The sequence below is a fragment of the Choloepus didactylus genome, chromosome 6, assembly GCF_015220235.1.
Source record: "Choloepus didactylus isolate mChoDid1 chromosome 6, mChoDid1.pri, whole genome shotgun sequence".
Lineage (NCBI taxonomy): Eukaryota > Metazoa > Chordata > Mammalia > Pilosa > Megalonychidae > Choloepus > Choloepus didactylus.
In genome coordinates, this window is record NC_051312.1 from 33,410,993 (window position 1) to 33,434,656 (window position 23,664).

Below are 23,664 nucleotides of genomic sequence, written 5' to 3' on the forward strand. Positions count from 1 at the left end.
CTGGAGTTTGGCTGCTACTGCCCTACTTCACTCTAGTTTAGTTTCACTCACTTTACATCCGGGTTTTTTCCCTAGGCAATGGGGACCGCATCACACCCCGTTCCTTAGGCAAAGTGAAATAAATTCGCCGCACCGACACGTCAAGTAGTCCGCCCGCCCGAGCGCTGCCGAGCGCCGCCGCGGGCCTCCGCCGCGCCTTGCTACCCCCGTGGGGACCCAGGCGTCCTGAGAGCCGCGAGCGGAGGCGCAGAGGCCCGGGCCGGCCGCCGTACAACTCCGCCTGGCGAACCCCTCCTTCCGTGCCGTGCCCCTCTACCCCGCGCCTCCTCTCCTCCCTCCCTTGTCCCGGCTTTCCTAGCTCCAGTCCCTCTCTCCCGGCTCTCGGGAGCGGCGGGGGCGCGCACGGCGGCGGCGGCAGCGGCAGCGGGCCGACGGGGCCGCGCGGCGGGTTCCCGCGCGGGCGAGTGTGTCTGGGCCTGGGCGGAGGGATTCCCGGGCTGAGGCGGCGGAGGTGCTGCGGCCCGGGGCCGGGTGGTGAATGGGCTGGTGGTGCTCGCTGCTGCTGCTGAGAGGAGGAGGAGGATGAAGAGTTGGGCTTGTTTGTCTCCCACAGTTTCTCTCCTGCTGCTCTGATTTCTCCCAGTCCCCCAATCCGGCCCGGGGCCTGTGTGTGTCCCTCCTGGAGGAGGAGGAGGATCCAGTTCCTCCCCCCACCCCCCTCCTCCCCACCCCCCCCTTGCCTGGGGAAGAGGAGGAAAGAAACAGCCCAGAGAGAGAGAGAGTGAGTGAGAGAGGGAGAGGGAGAGGAGAGGAGGAGGAGGAGGAGGGAGAAGGGAACAACCTACCATCTTAACACACTAATATCTAAAAAGTGCGAGAGGCCCAGAGCAGCAGCAGAAGCAGCAGCAGCAGCTCCAGCTTCTTCCCTTCCTCCCCATGAAGAAGAGTTCCCTCCTCCTCCTCCTCCTGCTTCTCCTGCTCAGAGTTCCTGCCTCCAGCTGCCAGGGGGGACAGCCAGCCAGCAGCAGGAGGGTGCAGTATCCCAGCTTTTCCATTCTCTCTTCTCCTCACTCTCCTCTCTTTTTTTTTTTTCTTGAGTAGCTCTATTTCCCCTCCCTCCTCCCCTTCCCCCTTCCCTCTCTCCCTCTCTCTCTGTCTTGTCTCTGGTGTTTGTCTCTGGGAGGAACAGGGGCTGCTTGCTTGGAGTTTGTTTGGGGGGGGGTAGGGATAGGGGGAGGGGTGTGTGGGAGGAAGGAGAGAAACGGGGGTGTTCTCGTTAGGACCCCTTAGTCAACTTGAGATTTGAGCAATAACTTCCCCTTCGGGGCGCCCCCCTGCGTGCCCTTCCTATTCCTCCCCCCTAAAAAAAAGACAATGGAAAAACCTTGTCTCCCTCTCTCCTCTTCTCTGCCCTCCACCCCTCCCCAGGATAAATTGGAAGTAAGTTTATGAGCAGCCTCGGGAGCCTGGGCGCAGAGTGCCGGGCCGGAGCGGGTGACAGAGGCGGCGCGCCGGGGGTGGCGGGGAGGGGGCGTCATATTGTCCCGGCGGGGGGCCGGGGAGGGGGTCGCAGGCGGGGGCGGGGGGCGCGGAGCCTCGCCCGCCCCCCTCGGCTCTCTCTCGGCCCGGGGATGATCGCCTTGGTTCTTTCACCCCCCCCACCCCAGGATGCTGTCGGGGGGAAGTTTTTATTACGATTATTTATTTATTTAAATTTTTTTTTTTTTTTTTGGAAAACCATCTTGTTTGGTGACTGAGGAATCTGGTTTTAAAAAAAAAATAAAAGCTGCGGCTGCTGACGCTGCCGGGCCCGAACGAATATGTGTGTGTGTGTGTGTGTGTGTGTGTGTGTGTGTGTGTGTGTGTGTGTGTGTGTGTGTGTGTTGGTGCATTTGTCTTGGGTGGCCGGAGCAGCGTTTGGGAAATTCCGCTTATTCTTCTTCTTCTGCAACTTGTTATTCCGGAGAGTCCGCCTGCACCCCTCACCCCGGGGCCGCCCCTCCCGCACTCGCCCCCGCCGTTGGCGGCCGCTGGGCGTCCCCGGGACCCCGCGCAGTCCGGGGCCGACAGGCCGCCCCTCCCCCGCCCGCGCCCCCGCCGGGGGGAGGGGCGCGCGGAGTGGGACTCTTTCCGTTTGGTCCAGCCCCGTCGTGCACGCAGTTCCCAACACTTCTCGTCATCCTCTCTCTGGTCTCTTTATTCTGCTGAGCGGTGCTGTTAGGATTTCTTTTTTCCCCCCGACAACGTTCGCGATGGTGGGTAGCAGCAAGGTGGCCCTGGCAGGGGAGGGGTTGGTAACGAGATTGGGGGCCCGGTGAGAAGAATGTCTCCTTTCAACTTTGTCTGTGGCTTGCACCCCCAGAGAAGGCCAGACGCCGGTTGTGGGGTGCAGATGTGCTGAGAGTGATTTCTAAGTAGTTGAGTTGTTGAGCTGAGGGTAGGACTGCTAATGGTAGGCAGGTTTTGTTTTCATTGGTGAATCGGGTGTCATCATATTCCGGTCATATGTTGAAATATTCTTTGTTTAGGTCTTGAAGTAGAGGATCTCACTCTGCACGTCCACATTGTGTTGTTTTTTTAATGATGTCTCTGGAAGTATGGCTTTCTAGAATTCCAAATGTGAGTTAAGGTCGGGGCGTGTGTGGGCCTCAACGCTGGCCTTGACAGTGAACTTTGTGGCTGTGTCTTGGATTTCAAAGATTTGTCCCGTAGCTGGGTGCGAGCTGTGCATTTTTCTTAATAGTAGGTGTCAGGAATGTAGATGCTTGAGCTGGGGGAAGTTAGAGAGGGAAGAACATTTATTTATTAATAATTGATAGCAGAATATTAGAATCAGATTAATTTGGGCTGTGAAAGTTTTTTTTTTTTTTTTTTTTTTTTTTTTAAATAGCAGTTGTGCACTCTAGGAAGGAAGCCTTTTCATAGGCATGCTTTGTAGAGATCCTATAGGGCCGGGAACTCTTTTATATCTCCTTTTAGAGAGAGGATACTCTTTGTTATCTGTGGCTTTATTGAGGGCCTGGTAAGGGGACTGAAATTGGGGCTAAAATATCTAAGCAAAATTTTTATGTTGTTTGTTTACATCTGGTGTTCACTCTCATTTGGGCAGTAGAAATAAATAGGTCAGCTTTTTTTTTTTTTTTTTAATTTCCGAAGCCTAGCCCCCTCTTTTTTAAGTTTCACAAGTTACTTGGTTCACAACATTGTAGTAAACTGTTACTGTATTTTTATTGGCGACACTATTATTCATTTTAAATTTGGTAAGTTCCTTCTTATTCCCATTTTCTGCCTCTACTTGTATATGGAATCTACGTTATGGGCTTAAAACTAGCTTTTTGGGGGCCACATAAAATATCTTCAGAATGCATTTAAAATCCCAAGACATATTTTTCAATGACAAAGAGGAAATTTTTAAGTGCAGTTACAATCGTGTTTATCAACAAAATTTCTGTGCTTAAAACTTCTGTGGATGTACAACTCTCCTTAAAGTGAAGAGCATAGTAATAGTGCAGGAAATTCTCAAAACAAAAACTTCTGGCTAACATGTTAAAAATATTCCAAGTGCTTTTCTTTACATCAGACTTTTGCTTTTGTCAACATAATAGCATTTGCAATTTAACTGGCATTGCTTGGCTGGCCTTATAATAAGATCAAAAGCATGAGTGCTGTTGAAGTCTTTTTAACTTAGTTGTTAGTAAATTTTGCAAGATTTAAGCATGTTGCACTTTGGATTCAGGCAAGTCTTTATGGAACTGGAATAGTAATAGATTGAAAAAGACGCCTGCTTATACCAAATTTTATTTTTGAGAGGTGTAAGTGATAGACGGGGCCCTATTTCTTTTAGCTTTGAAGGGTCCATCCTTTTTCCTATTTAGTCATCTGGAAGGAGCTGCCTCAGAAATATTCTTCTTCTGCTTACATGAAGAGCTCTAAATGCTACCCAGCAGGAGGTGCTACAGCAAGAAAAAGCAAATCTGAATTTTGAGGGTCTTGCCACTTATTACAGCTCTACTTAGCTTCAGCTGAGCAACAGGATTAACACCTTAAAGTTCCAGAAAGATTTTGAGTAAGTCCATCTTAAATTTATATTAAGTTACATTTCCTGTTTGAAACTGAAATATTTGACTGCTTTTTACTTGCTAACGATATTATACAAAGTAGTTTTGTTATGTGCATTGCTTAAGGATGCTGGGTTTAGGAACAGTTTGCGGTTAGAATTATTTTATTTCGAGAAGAGTTGTATTGCTGAGTGGGGTGTTGAAAATATTTAAAAAATTATGTGTGATGGCTGTAAATAAAAGTAGTTATTGCACTTTGGGGCCTTCAAGCCTTGTGATTATCCTGTAATACTAATTCAAGTAGGATAGGAAGACTTGAGATTTTAGAAAGGGAGATATTGTGTGGTACAAATTTTAGGCTGTGTGTGTGCTTTCGCTCATATCTAGGGACCCACAGCACACAGTTTTATAATTATATATGGCTCATGTATTTACAATGGCCTCTGAAGTCTGTGAAATTTTTGAACTATAAGCAAAGTTATATTGGTGGGTATAGATCATTGCTGATCTGTCAGTTAGCAACATTTAGCAAACAGCTGTGTAAAGGTGAAAGTATCTGCTTTAACAGTTTCACAGTATTTTCAGCACATGGTCCTTTGAAACTCTTGATAGTTTTAGGTGAATTGATCATCACTGGAAATATGCTATTGTGGTTGCTTGTAAAGTTTTACATCAAAGTTTTAAAAAGTTAGGAATGTGTAGAAAATTTGGTGAACCTACTTTGAATTTTGTCTGTTTTCTAGGCATAATACTGTACTTTTTTCTCAGTAAGCTTAAATGAGATAATACATATGAAAATTCTTTGTAAATTGTCAGAAGCCATGCACATGTCAAGTTGTTTTGAGATAGGTAACTAATCAATACATGAACAGAGAATTCTGTCCTTAACTTGCTAACTTCTCTTTATCAGTTGGGAAGTAAAAGTGTGCCCTGAACACTTTGATTTTTTTTTTTTTTTTAATACTGATGTGGTTACCAAAAAGCTCTTTGTTACAGTTTTGAAGCTTTGTTTTAAAAATGCTGTCTCAGTGCTTTTATATAATTTAAAAAAAAGATCGTTTTTCCCTTTGAAGATCCTGTGAAGTATGTATCCCATATTAAAGTTTTTCTTCATTTCTCCATTGTTGTGATAGTTTAGTAGTTGATTTTAATTAATATTTAAGTGTACCAATTTTCCTATAGACTTACTAACAGAGTAACAGATGTCATGTTTAAGGTTTTGATTGGCTGCAGACTTTCTGAAAAATTTTTACTGACTAAAGCTTTCAAGCTTGTTTCAAAGTGAAAAAGATGTTTATCTGTAGGCATGAGTATTAGGAACAAGTGTGTATCATTTTTGTTTTTCTATTTTAGAAAGATGCATGAGGAAATGACTACTCAAATTTAAAGGAGTGCATTTAGATATTTTTGTGCAAAAAGAACCCGAAGGTTTAAAACTCATAGCCCTATCCTAATAGACTTTGCTCACAAATTTGAAATAGAAAAAATTTTTTAAAAAATATGGATAATTGGGAGTTCCTGTCTTTATGACCATACCAAAAGTCAATGTATCTTAAATTTTAGAAGTGGTTGTTCTTTGTGAAATAGCCCCAATTAGAAAGTAAATATAGAAACTTGCCTTAGTAGAAGGTGAGAAAAACTTTTAACTGTTTAGATAAAAATGAACCTCTCGGGGTAGTATTAACGTTTTCATCCCACAGACAGTGAGTACTAAAGCTTCTTTGTGAGGAAATACTGAAGTTGAGGTTATAATAATATGCTTTTAAATTTTGTATCCTTGGTATTTTATTACTGAAGTCTTTTGTATCTAATTGCTGTTTAAAGGGAGAAAAGGAAGTGATTAAAATTTTAGGTGTCCATCCTTTGATAGAATTCTTTTATGTCTATACTCATAGCTGATTTCTTGAAATATGTTTGAATCTTCATGTTAATTTGTGCTGAGAAATATTGATGATTGATGTTGACTTCTTCGGAACTTTTGTACACGGGCATTTTTGTAGATCTCTGTATTCTTTAGAAGCAGGGCAATGTACTTTGATCATGTTAACTTTACCAGGTGTGTGTTTTTGCTGCTTTGAGATTTTTTTTAAGAGGTAATATGTTAACACTACATTAAATTTATTGCAGATAATTATTTCTTAAATGGCATATGTTTTGTTCTTTGTATGTTTGTAGGTATATGTAGCTATACTATTTTGTAGGCTTTCATATAATTCTTGTGTATTAAATGTTTGAACACTTACCTTTTGTGAGAATGTTGAAATAGACTTTTTAAGAGTAACTTATTTATTACTTGTCCATAAATCCAGTCTTAAACTGGGGTGGTGGTGAACTTTTTCCTTCTACAGATTGTGTGTGAGGTTCAGTCATCCTTTGGGCTTTTCTAAAGCAACTTTGTTACACAAGACTGTTATCTGGCATTTTGAATACCCCTCCACTTCTCTCCCTTTAATATTCTGCAACACCCCCCCCACCTCTTTTTTTTTTTTTTTTTTTTTTTAATTCAAAATGGTTAGTGAGCAGGTCTTGGTTGAAGGAAATTTTTCTTCCCTATGTTTCGGAATCAGCTACAGAAATGTTTTCTGTGTACTGTTTTTTAAGTAGACAAGACAGTGAAAGGGCAATGTGGAGATAGGAAGGGGTTGGGGACTAACAGGTTGATGATCTAGGCTTTATTTTGACTCTGTGGGCCTAGGGGAAAAAAATGACTTGAACACAGAAGCCAAAAAGATGGGTTTTGTTTTATTGTTTTGGCTGCATTGAGAATACAAACTGTCAGTACTTGAGGAGAAGGAGCAGCAGAAAGGAATTGATTTTTTTTCCTGCTGTGGATCCAAGTATTGTTAACCATGTGCATCTCTCAAGCAGCATACTAACAAATCAAACGGTAGTTGATTCTTCCACTCAGTTGACAGTCAGGTCCCTAAACTGTTTTGTTTTTTTTTTTTTCTCCCTTTTAAATAAGTACCCAAAACTTCAGGATAATGACAATAATTTCCTGATAAGAGTGGTGATAGTAACCATGGCAACTGCTATCTCTGGCCTTATGGACAGTATATTGTATTGATGAAGCTTCACATCCTTTAGTAGCCTGTCACTTTTATGGTGAAATGTAGTAGCATGTGTTGCAGGTGATTTTTAGCTGGATTGTGTTAAATTTGTGTGCTGGCTTATCTTTTCTTGTTAGGAATTTCTTGGACTGTATTCCACAGCATGTTTGTGAAGGTGCTGTTGCCTCAAAATAACCCACCACCTGTGTTAAGCCTCCTGATACAGATTGCGCTTAGTTCTTTCCTAGCCTCCATTCTCAGTCTTGTAGAAAATAGTGTGTGTAGGAACTGTATATGTATAAATTATAGCTCAAACTTGTCTGATTGGATTTGGACATGGTTTTGATAGCTTTTTAAAAAAAATCTTTGTGCTTTTTGAAGAGGTTAATGGATGAGAAAAATGGACCCATAGTTGGAATATTGCTTTCCTAAGTGTTCTGTCCAGAAACGTGTGTATGTGTATGTGTGTGTGTGTGTGTACACAGAATGAAGTACGATGAGTGAGGAGGGTATAAAAATTGAGTAGATGACAAAAGGGGAACCCAAGTATTTTTTGTTTGTTTTTGTGATGGTGTTGTATGTATGTATTACTAAAAGAATATGTTCTATAATGGATAGTACTAGAATAATGGGAAATGTTTTCTTATTAGAATTCCTGCAAGAAAAATTTATAAAGTATAACTTGAAAACTACCTTTAAGAGAAAATCTGGTAAAACAGTTAAAACAATTTCTTTTTTTTATGGAGAACTTTAAACTGATCCAGCCAAACTTTTTAAAAAAATGTTTTAAAAATTGTGTTTTCCATCATATAAAATATTTTTGTTTTTTAGTTACATCTTTTATTTGCTTATCCTGTATTAGGTTTTTCTAAGGTGAAAGTGTTGATCTAAATGTTGATATTTTTTCCAGTATTTGCTAAAGAAACTGTGTTCCAGAGCAGAGAACAAATTTGGATATGAATTTGCATAGACCCTGATAATCAGATCTAGTCAAATTGTGTTAGTTGGTTCAGACTTGCTTGAAACTTGCTGTGATAGGGTAAAGTGGTTTTGCTTACTACAAGTCCCAGGACGCACTGCAGTTTTCACTTAACTTCAGATTAGAGCATTGCATTATGGGACTTGTAGTTGATTTAAGCAGTACAGGCAACCCTTCCCTCTTGTCTACTCCATTTTATACACAGATTCCCAAGCCACTAAGAACTTTCTGCCAAGTTAGTTTACTAATATTATGCTTGCTCTTCTGCTGAAATTCGAAAGTGAGTCTTTAGAAACAGCCTAGTTTTTAGTATATCTTAGTTTATTGTTTTAATATTAGTCACTATATGGTTTACATATAAAATAACAGCACCACACACACACACCCCCCATATATATGTGTGTATGTGATCAAAACGACTTAGCAATTGTAAATCATTTTTATGTCTGTGGTGATATAGGTCTCTTTATAAGTATAACATTACAAATTGCCAATATGGGCATTTGAAGAAGCCTGTTATTGCTTATATGGTAATGTCTAATATCAGTGTCAGGCCTGATACATATACTTTTTTCTTTTTTCTTTTTTGAATGGGGACAGTTAAGTAAAGTTAGATGGAAGGCTTTTTTCTTGTGTTTTGTTTTTTGCTAGTATTAAGTTCAGAGTTCTGTGATTCTGTGATAATTGTCAACATCTTGAACGTCAGCACTCTTTAACCAGCAGTCAGATTCCTGAAAATAAGTGTTGTTTTAGCATATATTTAATACTTGAAGATTTAGTTAGAAAGGGTATGATTTGTTAATGTTTTATTTATAAAATTTAAATTTCTGTTCTTTTGAGGGCTCTAATATTTTTATTTTTACTTGATTAACTAACATCAGAGGATTGTTACAAGGATTAAATGTTAAAATCTGTGCAGTTGCTTAGCACAGTATCTGGCATATAATAAGAGCTCAGTGAATTAGCAGCTCCAGTAGTAGTAGTGGTTATTGTTTTTAAAAAAGAACATGTTTTACATTTTCCTTCTTTTTACATTATAATTTGATCGGGAACACAGGCTGTTCTAACAAGAACTTGAGATTTTTGGCCTATGGTAATGATGTGGCAATTCCTTAGAATTTTTTGCTGTACATAAAATGTCTTTGCACCTCACTTTCTCCCTAAGGATATATGCCCGAGGTGAGACAACACCAGCCAGTAACAGATTTTGACTAGGATTCAGCTCTGCCTGTGCGGTGTTCTTTGCCATTTAACCACAAGCCATTGGTTGACTTTGGAAAGTTTAAAAGATTGTGAACATTTCTTTGTTCGGAATGTTTGCACTGGTAGAATTTCCAAAGTAGTTGATTAATGAAAATAAGATGCTGCAGAAATGTTCTTTGTGTCACATTGTATGTAACCTTGGAAAAATTGTGTTGTATTTAAAAGCATGTACCAGACTGTCACCACAGTTCAGAGTGTTACAGATTGATGTGTTGGAGGCCTTTGAGCACTCTCAGAAAGAAAATGTAGTTTTAGGTCTGTGGGTTGTACTTAAAATATTAGGTTCAAAAAATCTAATTAAGACTTTGCATTATTTTTCTCTTTTAGGGCACTTAATTTCTTTTAGGCTCTTGAACTTGTAGACCTTTTTTATTTGCAAGGCTGGTCTCTTAGCTTTTTGAGAAGGGAAAGGGATGCCTAAGGATATCGAAAAATGTAAACATAAGTTGTGATATTTGTGTCTTAGTTTGAGTGTATGTTGAATCAGGTGTCTTTGTTATCTGCTTGTCTAGTAGTGTCTATTCCAGCTTTTCCCCTTGTGCAGAGTTCCTGGAATGTTATTACTGAAGGCTCCTGTGTTTATTTAAGAGAACTCTGCTTTTAGTAGTAGTTATTTAAGTACTTGTTTACCAAACAAACCCACTGAATAATAGTAACCTTTTTTCCCTCATAAATGTGATTTAAAGTATTGTTAACGTATTTATATTAGACATTAAATAGATTCTTTAGAAGTGTTGAAAATTTGTGGAATCTGGTCTGATGTTTCCACATTGTGAGTTGTTTTATTTATTTTGTATCAACTTTTCTTTGCCAGACTAATATTAAAATTAAATAAATTCAGCAGTTACAACTAAATGAAATTCAAAGGGCTATATATAAGGGGAAAAATGATCTTGGGGATTAATTGGCCAATGCAGGAAATATCAGACTTGTATGAATTCCCCTTTCCTACATTTCATAGTTGTACACACTCATGTAATTCCTGAAATACTGAATTTGGAAATAGGGAGAGGCAGACCGGGTAGCCATGTGTAATTTTCCCTGTAGCGTCCTCTGGCACACCTAAATTATTGAGCACAGTTTTCTGTCTTTTAAAATGAAATGTCCTAGGCCAATATAAATGAAACAGTTGTGATGGTGTCAGAATATCTGGCTTCAAGTCCAGCGCTGTCACTTAAGCACTCTTGGTAAATTCAGCCTTGCTGGACTTTTGTTTTCCCAGTAGTAAAATGGGAATAATAGTAAGAATCTCCTTCACTAAGCTGTTACAGGATTAAATAAGTTAATAATCATGAATATACTTTACAGACTGTAAAATAGTATATATATTATCACTAATAAATGGCTGGATTAAAAAATATTAGTTTATGTCAAGTGTCAAGTTAATAATGTTAATAGTTAAAAAATTTAAATGTATGAGTTAGAATTAAAATGAATCAAATTGATGTCCCCCCCCCCCCCCGCCAGGGGCCAAGAGACACATTCTTGGCTTGTGTTTATGGAGTGGTTTTTGACAACATTCATTGACACATTTGAGTGTGTAGTATAATACTGATATCATAAATATACTGAGTGTATTAAGTTGTTATGAGAATGAAAAGTTTTAAATATGGGCTTTTATGTTGAAAAGTATTTTTGTGTGTAAATATTCAAACTTACATGGATTACTCATACGTGTATATATGTATATATATATGTTCTTGGAGAAATGGCATAGATACAGATTTTAAATGTTTGGCTGGTTGTAAACAGTTTCTGTACCTTAGGGTTGCCTGTTATCAATATATTGATAATGATAATTAGAATTTACTTGAGCATTTATCATGTTTAGGGCTAATCCTTTTTATATAGGATCTCATTGAACTTTAATCACAACAATATTCTGAGGACTTACTATTAACTATCCTCCCACCATTTTACAGATGAGGAAATGGAAGCTTCCAGGGATCACATAGGTAGCAAATGATACAACCTGGGTTCAAGCCTTTATTTGATTCCAGAGCGCCTGATCCTAAGTGTCCAGAATGCTATTGTGAACTATGTACTTCCCATAGAAACCTAGAAGATGAATTACTAAAGAAGTTCTCAGCTTACTGAAATGGGCACAGCTATGATGTATCGTTTTGAGAATGTTTCGTGTTGATTTTGGTTTGGTTTGGTTGAGTATTTTGGAGATAATATGCATGGGAATGGAATAGAAATGAAGGCATTTGGGACAGCACCTGTCTTGTTCCTCATTGTGTGCCCTGCTCTTCTCCAGCACAGTGGGGTCTAATAACTGTTTCTTAAAGGTTGGAAGTAGAGCATTTTAGCATGGTAGCTTATTCTATACCTTTTCTCAGTAGGTGCAAGTAGTTTACACTTGCTGTTTCAATCAGTCCTTACTTAACTCTCAACATTTTGGTGGGTCAGGTAAGTGTGCTTTTTTTTTTTAAAGAAATATTGTAAAAGCAGTACATCTGAATTACAAAAGTAATTCTAGCACTATAGATATGTATAAAGTAGAAAATTAAAGTTATCTCATTCCCTTCGTACTTTGAAAATTTTCCTCTGCACTTAAATATGTGTAATATATTTATGCATTTTAGAAAAAAATGGAATTATACCATAATACTTTCTTGTAATTTACTTTTTAAGGTGCTATTTAAAAAACTTGCCTTTTATTGAATATAGGGTTCATATGGGAAGTGGAAATGAGGTTGGAGGGAGAGAGGTTGATGAGATTTATCTATTAAGGTTATAAACCTAATGTGCTATGGGGCAAAAATCATTTTAAGTTATTTTTACTTGTGCCTTATGCCTTAGAGATTATTTATTTATTTTTTTAGGGTTTTTTTTTTTTTTTTTCCTACATTATAAACCATTTATTTTACATTTTTCAGTGTTCGCATTAGTGGTAGCATGTAATATTTCTCTTTTTGTGCCTGGCTTATTTTGCTCAGCATTATGTCTTCATAATGCCTTAGAAATTATTTTTTAGACTTTAAAAATGTTTACTGATTTAAAATGGTAACATTGTTACCTATCCTGCATAAAGTAATTTAGGAGACATTTCAGAATTAAATTCTACTACTTTGTTCTGGTAGCTTCTTATAAAGAGAACAGTTGTGATTTCAGATAACTTTTTTTCTGAAAGAAAAATTTGTAATATTTGTAATATTTTAGTTAATAGAAACTCAAACCAGCGCTATTTATTTGACATATAGATGCCTTGCATAGGAATTAGTCCTGGAACTCACACCTTCATTTATAGTGTTGGCTGACTTCATCTCCAGCCTCATACCCACTCCTGCCACTAACTGTTATATATCAACAACCCAGTATTTTTAAAGCAGTAAGGAAAAAAAAAGATAAATTATTTGATCACTATTCATTTTTCTGGTATTATATTAAATAAAGACATACTCAAGGCCTTATAATCCCCAATAGATATCTTTTGACTCTGACTTTGAGAGTTTCAACTTGTTGCTAAGGTCATAATACAGCTTTGTAATTTTTTTTTTTTTTAAATTATAGAAGTTTTCTTAAAAGTTTCTAATCCTAGAATTCACTCCTTGCATTTAAGGTGCTTTATGTTTTTAGCTGCATATTTAGTGAACTGATAAGCCTGGCCTTACAATTCTAAGAATAGGATGTGATAGGACATTGCAGTTTATTTAAACTATAGCATAGTCAAAATTCTAACAAGTCAAGTTGAATATTTCTCATTGGCAACTTTCATATGTGCTTTTCATTTTGAGTGGTTCATAGCATGTCCTGGAGAGTATTTTATTATCCCTCATAATACTCTTATAAGTGTACAAAAGGATCAGGCAATATCATGAATGATGAAACTGAGGCAGAGAGAATAATTTGAGTATACTAATGGCGCCAGCCTAATTTTCCTGATTTTTTTATTCTAGCTTTGGCCATCTTGACCTGTGGTCTCTGAACTTTCCTTTTTAAAATTATGGCCACCAGTGAATTTGTATTTATGTATAATATTCCAAACTAGTATCTTAGATATGTTGTAAAAATGTACAGGAACGTTTAAATTTTAAAAGGTTGAGATTTTAAAATATAAGTTGTAATATTTTCTTCCGCTCCCCTGGGATGCTCACACGCACTTGGAGATTAGTGCTCTAGATAGGCCATTCTGCCTGCCGAAGAGACAGCCATGGGGACACCTGGAGGACGACTGGTAAAAGGTGTGGGGCTTTGAGTTGGAGTGATCTTTTGCAGCTTTTTAATTTTAAAGAAACAGGCTTTCTTTCTGTGAAAGACGGAAAGATTTAGAGTAAGGGCCTTGAGAGAGTTGGGCTTAAAAGAAAGAAATATAAGCTTTATTTCTTTTCTTCAGGGTTGCCCAAAAAGAAAAGGCTGCCTACCCTGAAAGCTCCTACTCCCACCGAGATGGCAGCGCCCTTTTCTGTTGTTGTTAGGCAGTTTATAAAACGCAGGATAGCTTAGCAGGATAGCTTGGTAAGCGTCTTCTCTATGCCTGATATGACGTAACATTGTAGAGTATGCAGCATGCATGTTAAGTACAAGTGGTTGTATTTGGCTTGTTGCTGCAGCGTTTTTGAGGATGTCTTAAAAAGCAATTATCACTCGACAGAACTGAATGTGTGTAAATTATTGAAATCATCATTTCATGGAGACCAAACTTTGTAACTTGAATTATTCTGTTTAGTATTTGTTTACTTCTCTTCCCATCTCCTGCCCCGGCACCTCAGCAGAATTCTTTTCCTGAAAGGTACAGATGCCATTAACTTAATCAGGATTTGATTTTAAAAAGCCTACAAAAATCTCTGTGCTGTATATTTTCTTTATTTAATCTGTATGCAAAGCATATTGTAATCATTGCTGTTAGAGGGTTTTAAGCTGATGGTTCCTCCCCCACCCCCATTGTGCTCAGGAAAGGTAGATTAGGAATTCCAAATTGACAACTTGGTCTAAAGAGATAATGACCAGTGAAATAAAATAGAGTTGTTCAAGTAAAAAGCAAACCAGATACAAATGTAGAATGAAAATATCTTTTAGTAGAATGTTAGCATGCTGTACTTGGAACAGATGCCACATTAATTCAAAAGAGAGCCCAGAAAATGTGGCAACTTTACGATGTCAATGGAGGGAGCTGCAATAGTTGTGTTCTCATTGTGTCAAGTTCTCAGTACCTCCAAGTCCAGTCCTATTCTGTGTATTTATTTTCTGTATATATTGCATGTTAATATACAAAATATTAAATCTACACTTCGTGTTTTTATTTGTGTAATTAAATATGTTATCATACTATTAGATATTAGGGTAGAAAAGCCCCAAAACTTGTAATGCAACAGTAATGATTCTTGTTTTAAATATGCATATCAAGATATGGTTTATCTGAGGCATAAATTGACTTTTCTCTGCACTCTTCAAGGTACATTTATGATAATAAAGTAGTCTTAAGATTTGATTCTTTCAAAGAGTCCTAGTGTTTTTTGAATGTAGAATTTGGACAAGTTACAAGACTATGAGGATTTTACTTTTTTTTTCTTATTTAAATTTGTCGTTATCATTGGACATTTGTTATGATTTTTAAGTGACTTAGATTCACTCGTTCCTTTTGTGGTGTTTTTTACGGTGTTTAGGAGGAAGAAGAGGGGGTGATGGAAGGGTACTATATACACTTGGATATTTACAGAGTGATAATTTTTTTATAGAAGATTGCACTGGGGTATCTAAATTGCCTGTTTCTTGCAGTGCATCGTTAGTGTGCGTCTGAGTGTAGAGAGAGAGGGACTGGGGGCTTGTAACCAGATTTACAGTGTGCCACTTCCTGAGCAGTGCAGTGATCTAATCACTAGGGGCAGATCCTGTGTGCCTGTAAAGATGTCTGGTACACATGCTTAGTAAAGCATTACTAGTTTTCTCTCAATTGGTATAGGCACGAAGGCTTACAATTTAATAATTTTGTTGAAAAGATTAAAAAACTTTTTTCATGAAATTCAGTTTAAGGAACATTTTTAGCATGTTCGTTGAGCACAGTGGTTAAGAGTAATTGGCACTGGAACCGGCCTACATGGGCTCAATCACTGGTTCTGTCACCATGGCCAAACCACTTTACCCCGTTTCTCAGTTTCCTCATCTGTAAAAATGTGATTACATGATGGTACCCATTTTCTGCAGTTGGTATGAAGAATAAATAAGTTAATATTTAAGCTGCTAGAAGTGTCTTATACACAGGAAACACTAAATAAATGGTAGCTATTATTAGATATTATTATTAATATTAGTTCTCATCTCCTTTCTTCCTTTCTCAAGGGTTGAGATAAATGTTGCATACTGAGAAGAGAACCAGAGCTTTGGGGTCTGATCTGACACCTGGGTTAGAATCTCAGGGCAACCACTTAAAGTTGAGTGTGTGACCTTGGACTAATTATTTAAGTTTTTTAACAAAGATACATCACTAACACACTATATACCAAGCACTCTGCTTCTTGCTTGGACTTCAGTTTCTTCATGTATAATATAGGGATGATAAGACCAACTTCCTAGGTAGGGTTGATGTGAGGATAAAATGAAGAATCATAAGACACCTGATAAACAATAGCTGCTATTATTATTATATTATCATAATTATTGTTACTCTCCTTTTAAAATCTTTAATATGTAAACTTTAAAAAAGTTTATTTGGAACAATTTAGTTGGAAAGGAGAGATTTTTCTTTCCTGAAAATGTGAATGGGGAGAAAAAAGTATGGATGGGAAAAGTATATCTAATGAGTTCTTATTTGTGAATCCCTCTGGGAGAGAAAATACACAGGAATATGTCAGTTTTAACGGACTTTAAAAAATATTTCAGGGCCCTTTGTATTTATTAAAACCCTTGGTGATAGTTGTTTTTTTTTTTAAACCACTGTTGAAACCAGCACCAAAATATTTGTGCATATTATAGTAGGTCACTTAGGGTCAAGTGGGTAGGGAATAGGCATCAAATCACCAAAACACTGATCAGCTGATCAGTCCTTTAGATCTGTTTCTTGGGCAAATTGTGTGTTTAACCCTTGAGATCACATGCTAGTTTGTTAGAGCTAATGGAAACAATTGTAGAACATGAGAGAGACTAAAATGGCACGCAAATGCTTTCTAGTAATTATGGGGGCAATTTATTTGATTTCTGAGTTGGGACATTTTGTCGTTGTGAAATTCCCTCTCATCTGGTGCCTGGTCTTTTCTTGTAGTAATTGTTATTTTTTTTCTATATTTAATCGTCATACGTTACCTATACTGAGCATAGAAACTGGGCCTGAGAACAAGTTGGAAGTGAGAAAAGCCACCCTTTAACTCTGTGCTTTACAGTGATGTTCTCAGAATTGATTTTTTTTTTTAAGGAATTGAGTTTTTAATATATCCATTAGAATCTTCCTGCCTATGTCTGTCTGTCTGTCTGTCTTTCTGGTAAATAAACCAATAATTGAGGGAAGGACAAAGATTTTAAAATGTGAAATAGAATTAATTTTATTCACTTTTCTGATCTGAAGCTTTTCTGGTCTTTGTTCAATGTAGATATTTTCTGGGACTCAGCAAATGGATTTGTAATAGATTACCAAAACATTTCCACCCCCACCCCCCCACCAGTGTATTCACCCATTCTAGTGTTGACAGATATTTTCAGTTTTTGTGTATTATGAATAAAGCTGTTATGAACATTCTTGAACATGACTTTTTGTGTCATATGCACTTCTTTTTTATCTCTCTTTTTTAAACAAACACCCCCCACACCCACCTCTATGACCTCTGATCTTCTTTTTATCTCTGTGTATTTGCTATTTCTAGTCATCTCCTATAAGTGATATATAATTTTTGTCCTATTGACATGCTTATTTCACTGGGCATAAAGTTTTTAAGGTTAGTCCATGTTGTAGCATGTCTCATAATTTCATTCTTATGGCCAAATAATTTCCCATTGTGTGTATGTTTCACATTTTGTTGATCCATTCATTTGTTGATGGAACAACTTTTGGCTGTTGTGAATAATGCTGCTGTAAGCTTTGTTATACAAGTATCTGTTTGTGACCATGTTTGCACTCTCTTTGGTTATATACCTAGAAGTGAGGTTGCTGGGTCATATGATAATTCTATATTTAACTTTTTGAGGAACTGCCATATTGCTTTCCACAGTGGCTGTACCATTTTACATTCCCACCAACAATGCACTAGAGTTCCAGTTTCTCCACAGCCTCTTCCTTATAGATGTGAAGTGGTATCTTGTGTTTTTTTTGTTGTTGTTCCTTGTGCTTTTGATGTCATAACTAAGAATCCATTGCTGAATCTTAGGTCATGAAGATTTGCCCCTATATTATCCTCTATGAGCTTTATAGTTTTAGTTCTTATATTTAGGTCTTTGACCAAAACATTCAGAATGTGGTATATTTTGCTGCTAGTGAGCATTTGAGTTAACGTAGCATGATAGCTTCCATTAATTTTCTTGTTCTTATTTATGTAACCGCACTCTTTGATTAAAGGCCTAATAGGTGAACATATAGATGTGTTTACTATATTTTGTTTATGTTCCTAAAACAGTGTTTCTACTTTCTGAGCAGAAATTTCAACGTTTGTTTTGATAAAGTGCTTTGCTTTACTCAACAAATATTTTAAAAATTAAGCAATTTTTTCAAGCAGGCTTTATAGTTTCCTTTCAACTAAAAAAAATTTAATACTACCTTATAGTAGCTATAGAGGCTGATAGTAAAGCTTTGTAGTTTTTAAATTAGCATAGCATTTGTATAGTATTAAGTTTTCTTCACTTCAGAACATATGCAGGACCTGTAAAAATTGTTTCTCATGATTGAGTCGGGTTGTAAAAGTTTAAAAGTGTGTTTAATTTTAATAAATGCATGAGTTGGAAAAAGACCCTGCTGGGATTGATCTAAGGAATTATACAGTTTTGAAAATCAGTTTGTACCTGCCTATTTTAAAAAGGTGGTGCTGCTTATGACAGGGGTGAAATTCTGTTACACTTGTGCAGGAGGCTGTCAGGTTCAGTGATGCAGTAGCTGCTTTAGAGTAGCTACACTGTTGATTACACACACTCTTTCCATTGCCTTTCCTCTCCCCTCTGCTCTACTACTTCTTTGCTGTCTGCATTGGTCTCTTCTCTGCTTACACCGTCACCTGTCTGGTTTTTATCACTCCCCTCAAAGTCACTACCATCTTTCCCTTCATTAAAACCATTGTCATTATTAGTTTTTAAACGGAAAGAGCTGTGATCAAGGCCTTAAGACTTTATCAGTTTGTGGATCTCCACTCCAATTTTAAACCCTCATCCACGAGTTGGATAATAAATAGATAGTAAATAATAATAACTGAGAATTTGTGACACATTTTATATCTGGACTAAGGGAGGGGATAGAAAAAGACCTTTTTATCTTAGAAGTTGCTGGAGATTCTCTGGTAGAGAGAGGTAGGGTAGTGGTGGGGGAAGGGGCAGGCTTGTAACAACAAAGATAAGGGAAATGTGAAGCATTAATTTTTTACATTGCCTTCTGTAGTCCTGTGGGCTTAATTGTAGAAGAAAATGGAAATGTTGGTGTTGCTGATTCTGAACGTTGATTACAGGACTAGTTGAATGTTCTTAGTTTGTAAAATACAAAATATGACTGTGGTACCTTGTTATTATGTATTATTCTTTTACATTTCATTAGTTGATAATTGCAAAGTATCAGACCCTTTTCTTTCCAGATTTCTCAGTGGTTTTGGACTGTTTACTGAATTGTTTTGGTAAGAAATGAGAAACTTGGAAATTAGCTGTGGTTCCATGTTAAGTTAGATTTAAATTCAATAGTTTCTAAGCTGGGCCTTTAATCCATTATTTAATTACAGTTAGAGAAAAAATATATTTGAGACAAGAGCCTTAACTTTATAGGATTTTTAAAAAACTTACTTTTGAAATTTTAAAACATATGCAAAACTAGAGTGAAAGATAAACTCCATATACCTGTTACCCAACTTCAGTAATCATCATCATTTTGCCAATTCTTTATCCACAGTGTGTAAAACATACTAGGAGAATAATTCTCTGTTTTCAAAACAGGCAGTATGAATAGATGTATTGGTATACTTAAAGAAAAAGTGTGTGTGAGAGTGTTAACTCTTTTCATACTTTGTAAATTTAATACTGGTCATCATCTTTTAGGATAATATTGTTTTCATTCTTTAAATTGTTGAAGATGTCTGAGTCACCACTAACTTAATGAAGAGCCACATCTTCTGGAAAGATTTTAGTTTTCTTACCCCTTCTGTCTTTAGAAACTCTAAGATCATTAGTTTTGAATTTGCATTTTATTTTAGGTATACTTGCCTACCTGTAACTTTTATATGGACCACCAATAACAGTCATTTCTATTATGTGGAGAGTGATATTTAAACCAATTTAATGTTGCACATCCCTGGATTCTGTTCTGTGCTTCCTCCTTCTACATACTCTATTTTTGTTTGACTCATGTATATGAATTAATTGATTAAAGAATACATGTTTTAATTTGTAAATGGTTTTTTGAGGAGGGAATTTTGAGTGACCTGTGATCCTTAGACCTGGTGACAGTGATAAGGAACTTTAAGTTATCTGCTCCCTTGTAAAGTCTTATTTGGAGGCGTAGAAAGTTGTGCGTGTGCCAACAGTTATGGGGCCTGTTCATTACTTGTCACTGCAAGGTGACGGTAGCCTTATTTCTTATTTCTGAATTTTCTAGCTTTTATTAGTTTAAATTAGACCCGTAGGAGTAATTATTCCACCACATTGCATGGGGAAGCATAGTTGGCCCAAGTTGTGCATCTAAACCCCTGTGCAGTACATTGAAATGTATCTTTAATGTTTTGATGCTGTTTGGTGTATTTAGTTTAGTGCAAGGATTGTACTTATTTAACAGGACCTTTAATAAGCTCCCTCTACACCAAAGATATATTTTTTTAAATTATACTTAAGAAGACTTTGTAGTATTCCCCAGTAGAGTTCATCTAGAGCCGCAAAACCTTTCTAAAATAAGTTATTCTTTTAACCGGTATTCATTTAAGTGGGTTTCTCTGTATTTTGTTTCCATGGAAATAGCGAATAGCTAACGTTATTTATAAGGTGGAAGTAAAATAGGGTGCCTAATGGGACCCCATGCTGCTCTGATGAAGAGACTTAGGAAAAAAATCCATGCTCATGGGATTTTATTTTATTTTTTAACAAGGTTAATGGAAGCCCTGATTTCAGACTTCTGTAACAGAATATATTTTAGTTTTGTTTTGGTTTTAGAGGCTAGCATTAATATCAAGCAAACAACTTCTTTTTGAGGTCTGTATTGCTTCCACTTTCAAGTTTTAGGACCACTTATTTATCAGCATGATTGAGGCCTTATGCTTCAGACTCCTGTTTCTCTGTGGTTTTTGTTTCAAAAGTTAAATCCCCAGTATTTATAGTTGTTTAAATTTCTCACTGACATTTCAGAGTACAGATAAAATGATAAATGTTCATTAATGATTACAAAGATGATAAAGAATCAATTTTTTGGACTACATAGCTTTTTTTAAAAATATGAATATTATGGAACAATTTTTAGTATTCAGGCCTTAATGTGAGGGTTCTTTTTTATTTGTATTGTGAACCTAAACGTGTAGTCAGAGAGAGAAAGATTCTAATTTTCTTTTGGGGATGGAAATGGGGAGATTCTTAATTTCTCTTTCTTTTTTAACAAATTGATTGTTACCAAATCCTTTTAATGAAATAAATGTTAATTCTTTTCTTCTTTGAAATGTGGATTTGGGATAAACTTGTCTATTTTCTTACTTCTATAAGACCTACTCTTGGTTCGTAGGCCTACAGCAAAGCCTTGCATTTCTTAAGCCCCTTCAAGCGAAAGAACATCATTCCCTTTGTGTTTGTTTGGTGTGTTTGTGTCTGTGTGTGTGTTATGTGTGCTCGTATGTGTGAGCATCTCACTAATTTTTCTATAGCCTGAAAGGCACCTGCTCATTTACCAGCCTGGTGAGTACAGCAGTGTTATATTGAGAAGTAAGGCAGGATGGAACACAATAAGGTGCTATAATTTTAATTTAGTTAGTTTTGGTTGTCCTTGGCAGCTTGTGATAGTTATCCGTTTGTCTGGAAGTACTCTGTGATTATTCTTGGCTATCAGTGCAGCAGGAGTTTTCCTCTGTGTTTAAAAGCAAGGATTCTAGTATACTTAGGGCTCCATAGGGGGAAGAATTTTTGTTTTAGTTTGTTTCTTTGAACAATCTTCTGACTATAGTTGGGTTTATTGTGCTCTAGTTTTTGTTTGTTTGTTTGTTTGTGTAATCTTGTTGAATTTATTTTTGTGATGTATCTTATCTCCACAATTCATTAGTTTCTTCCCTGCATATTCTGTGATGCTGTTTTATAAAATTGCCTTAATGTGTTAATTGTTCTTTTACTTTAGTTTTTTCTTGTAGATTTTTTCAACTGGTGTTTACCAGTGACCTTCCTTAGTGACTTTTATTTGAATTATCTTTGTTCTTTAGAGACATAGGAATTTGGGTCTATTATCCCATTTCTGAGAGAACAACTCCCAGTAGTTTCAGTTAGTGCAGAAGAAAGGGTTTTCACAGATGCAGTGCTGGGCATTGATCCTCCTCCTTGGTTCTTATGGTTTACCCCCGGAACTCCCATTAGTGTTAATAGGAAGCACTTGCTTAAATCCCTGTACACCAAGATAAACCCAAACCTTTTAAAATGCCTTATAGATACCTGACTTGTTTTTTGTTGTTGATGGCAAGAGTTTTGGTCCTCAGGTTAATTGATATTACTATTATTTTTCAAACTAATTATTATTAAGATAGAATTTGAGTTGTCTTGGGATATGGGGTGATTTACTAAGTCTGATCTGTAATTAAGAAGTTTATGTTATGATGAATAGACTCAGAAAACATTTATAACTTTGTAAACTATGGAAGCTTGTGAAGAAGGATTTTTAAAGTTTATAGCATGATGAAGCAAGATTTCTTCTTTCCATTTATTTCTCCTACTACTTTTCAACCACAAAATGATTTTACAAATTCTTGTACATATTGTAAGAATGCTTAGTAAAAATTATTCTTTTACATATAAGCCTTCTCACAATTATTCTCTGTCCTCTGTCTTTTGACAGCTCGTTTGGTTCACATTTTTCAAGCATATAGAAGTTAATAAGTACTGTCTTAGAGTTTGGACACTGCAAATCACTGGTGTCAAGTGTTAGATAATCACTGTTTGCTATACCTGTGAGTTGTGGATTTTTATTACTTTCATTTATTTATGCATATTCTAATGGAAGAGTTCCTAGATTGAGAGCAGTGAATCTGGGTTTTAGATTGGGCTTTGCCACTTATTATCTTTGTAGCTTTTGGCTAGTCATCTAGCCTCCTTGGGCCTTTGTTCTTCTGGGAAATGAAGTTATGGATCTGGGTACTCTGGGGTATCCATTCTAGCTCTAGTCTATTTGAGGGCCTACTTGCCTAGGTACTGAAAGATATAGAGGAATATAAGGCAGTGGTTTTTATTCCTGACTACCAAGAAGAATTTTCTGGGGAACTTTTAAAAATTATAGATATCTGGTCTCCAAATCAGACTTAATGAATTCAGAATCTTTAAGAGTGGGGCCTGTAACTATAGTTTTTGAAATTTTACAGGTTATCCTGATACAGGATTAAGAACTGTTTGTATAAGACATTTTTTATTTTACTCTTTTTGTCTGCAAGTTTCTGTGTATGTGTAGTCTAGTTAGGGAAATAAGACATACAGGTAACAACCTGAGGCAGTATGTGGTTAAATTCTAAAATGACTGAAAAAGATGATGAACACTCCAGGAGTTCAAAGAAAAGAAGGACCGGGAGTTAGGGTGTTAGGTTTGGGAAGTTTTCCATTAATCACTGGGTATTTATCTGGACCCTGATGGTTGGGTGAAATTTACATAGGCAGAGAGAAGGTAAAGGGATATCTGGGTAAAGGAAAGAACATAAGTAAAAGTTTGGGAAGGGGGGCAATTCCAATGACAGTTTTAGCTTTTTATTTTATTTTTTTTTACTCTTGAAACTGCTGTAGATTTCCTAAATATTTTGAGGGAGTGAACCATGAAAATATTTGGAGGAGGAGAGTGTTCCATTCAGAGGGAAAAAGCAAGTACAAGAGCCTGAGAAGGGAACTAGCTTGTAGTGTTTGAGGTAGAGGAAAGAGTCCACTGTGGGTGGAACACAACACAGTGAGCGATGGGGAGAAGGAAGGAAATGAAGTGTGAGAATAATAGGGGCTCAAATCATTTAGATCCTTTGAGGCCATTGTGAAAGTCTTTAGCTTT

General features: G+C 37.0%; 1 protein-coding gene across 20 annotated transcripts in view; it reads left to right on the top strand.

The window, feature by feature from the left end:
* The first annotated feature begins 508 nt into the window (after window positions 1-508).
* Window positions 509-23,664, top strand: part of PHF21A (PHD finger protein 21A) — a 282,142-nt gene continuing 258,986 nt past the window's right edge. For 4 of the 20 annotated variants that reach the window (XM_037838644.1, XM_037838643.1, XM_037838650.1 and 1 more), the window contains exon 1: window positions 3,303-4,066. The gene's annotated coding sequence lies outside the window, so the exon portion shown is untranslated. The other 16 variants (XM_037838635.1, XM_037838639.1, XM_037838648.1 and 13 more) reach the window with 12 other exon arrangements.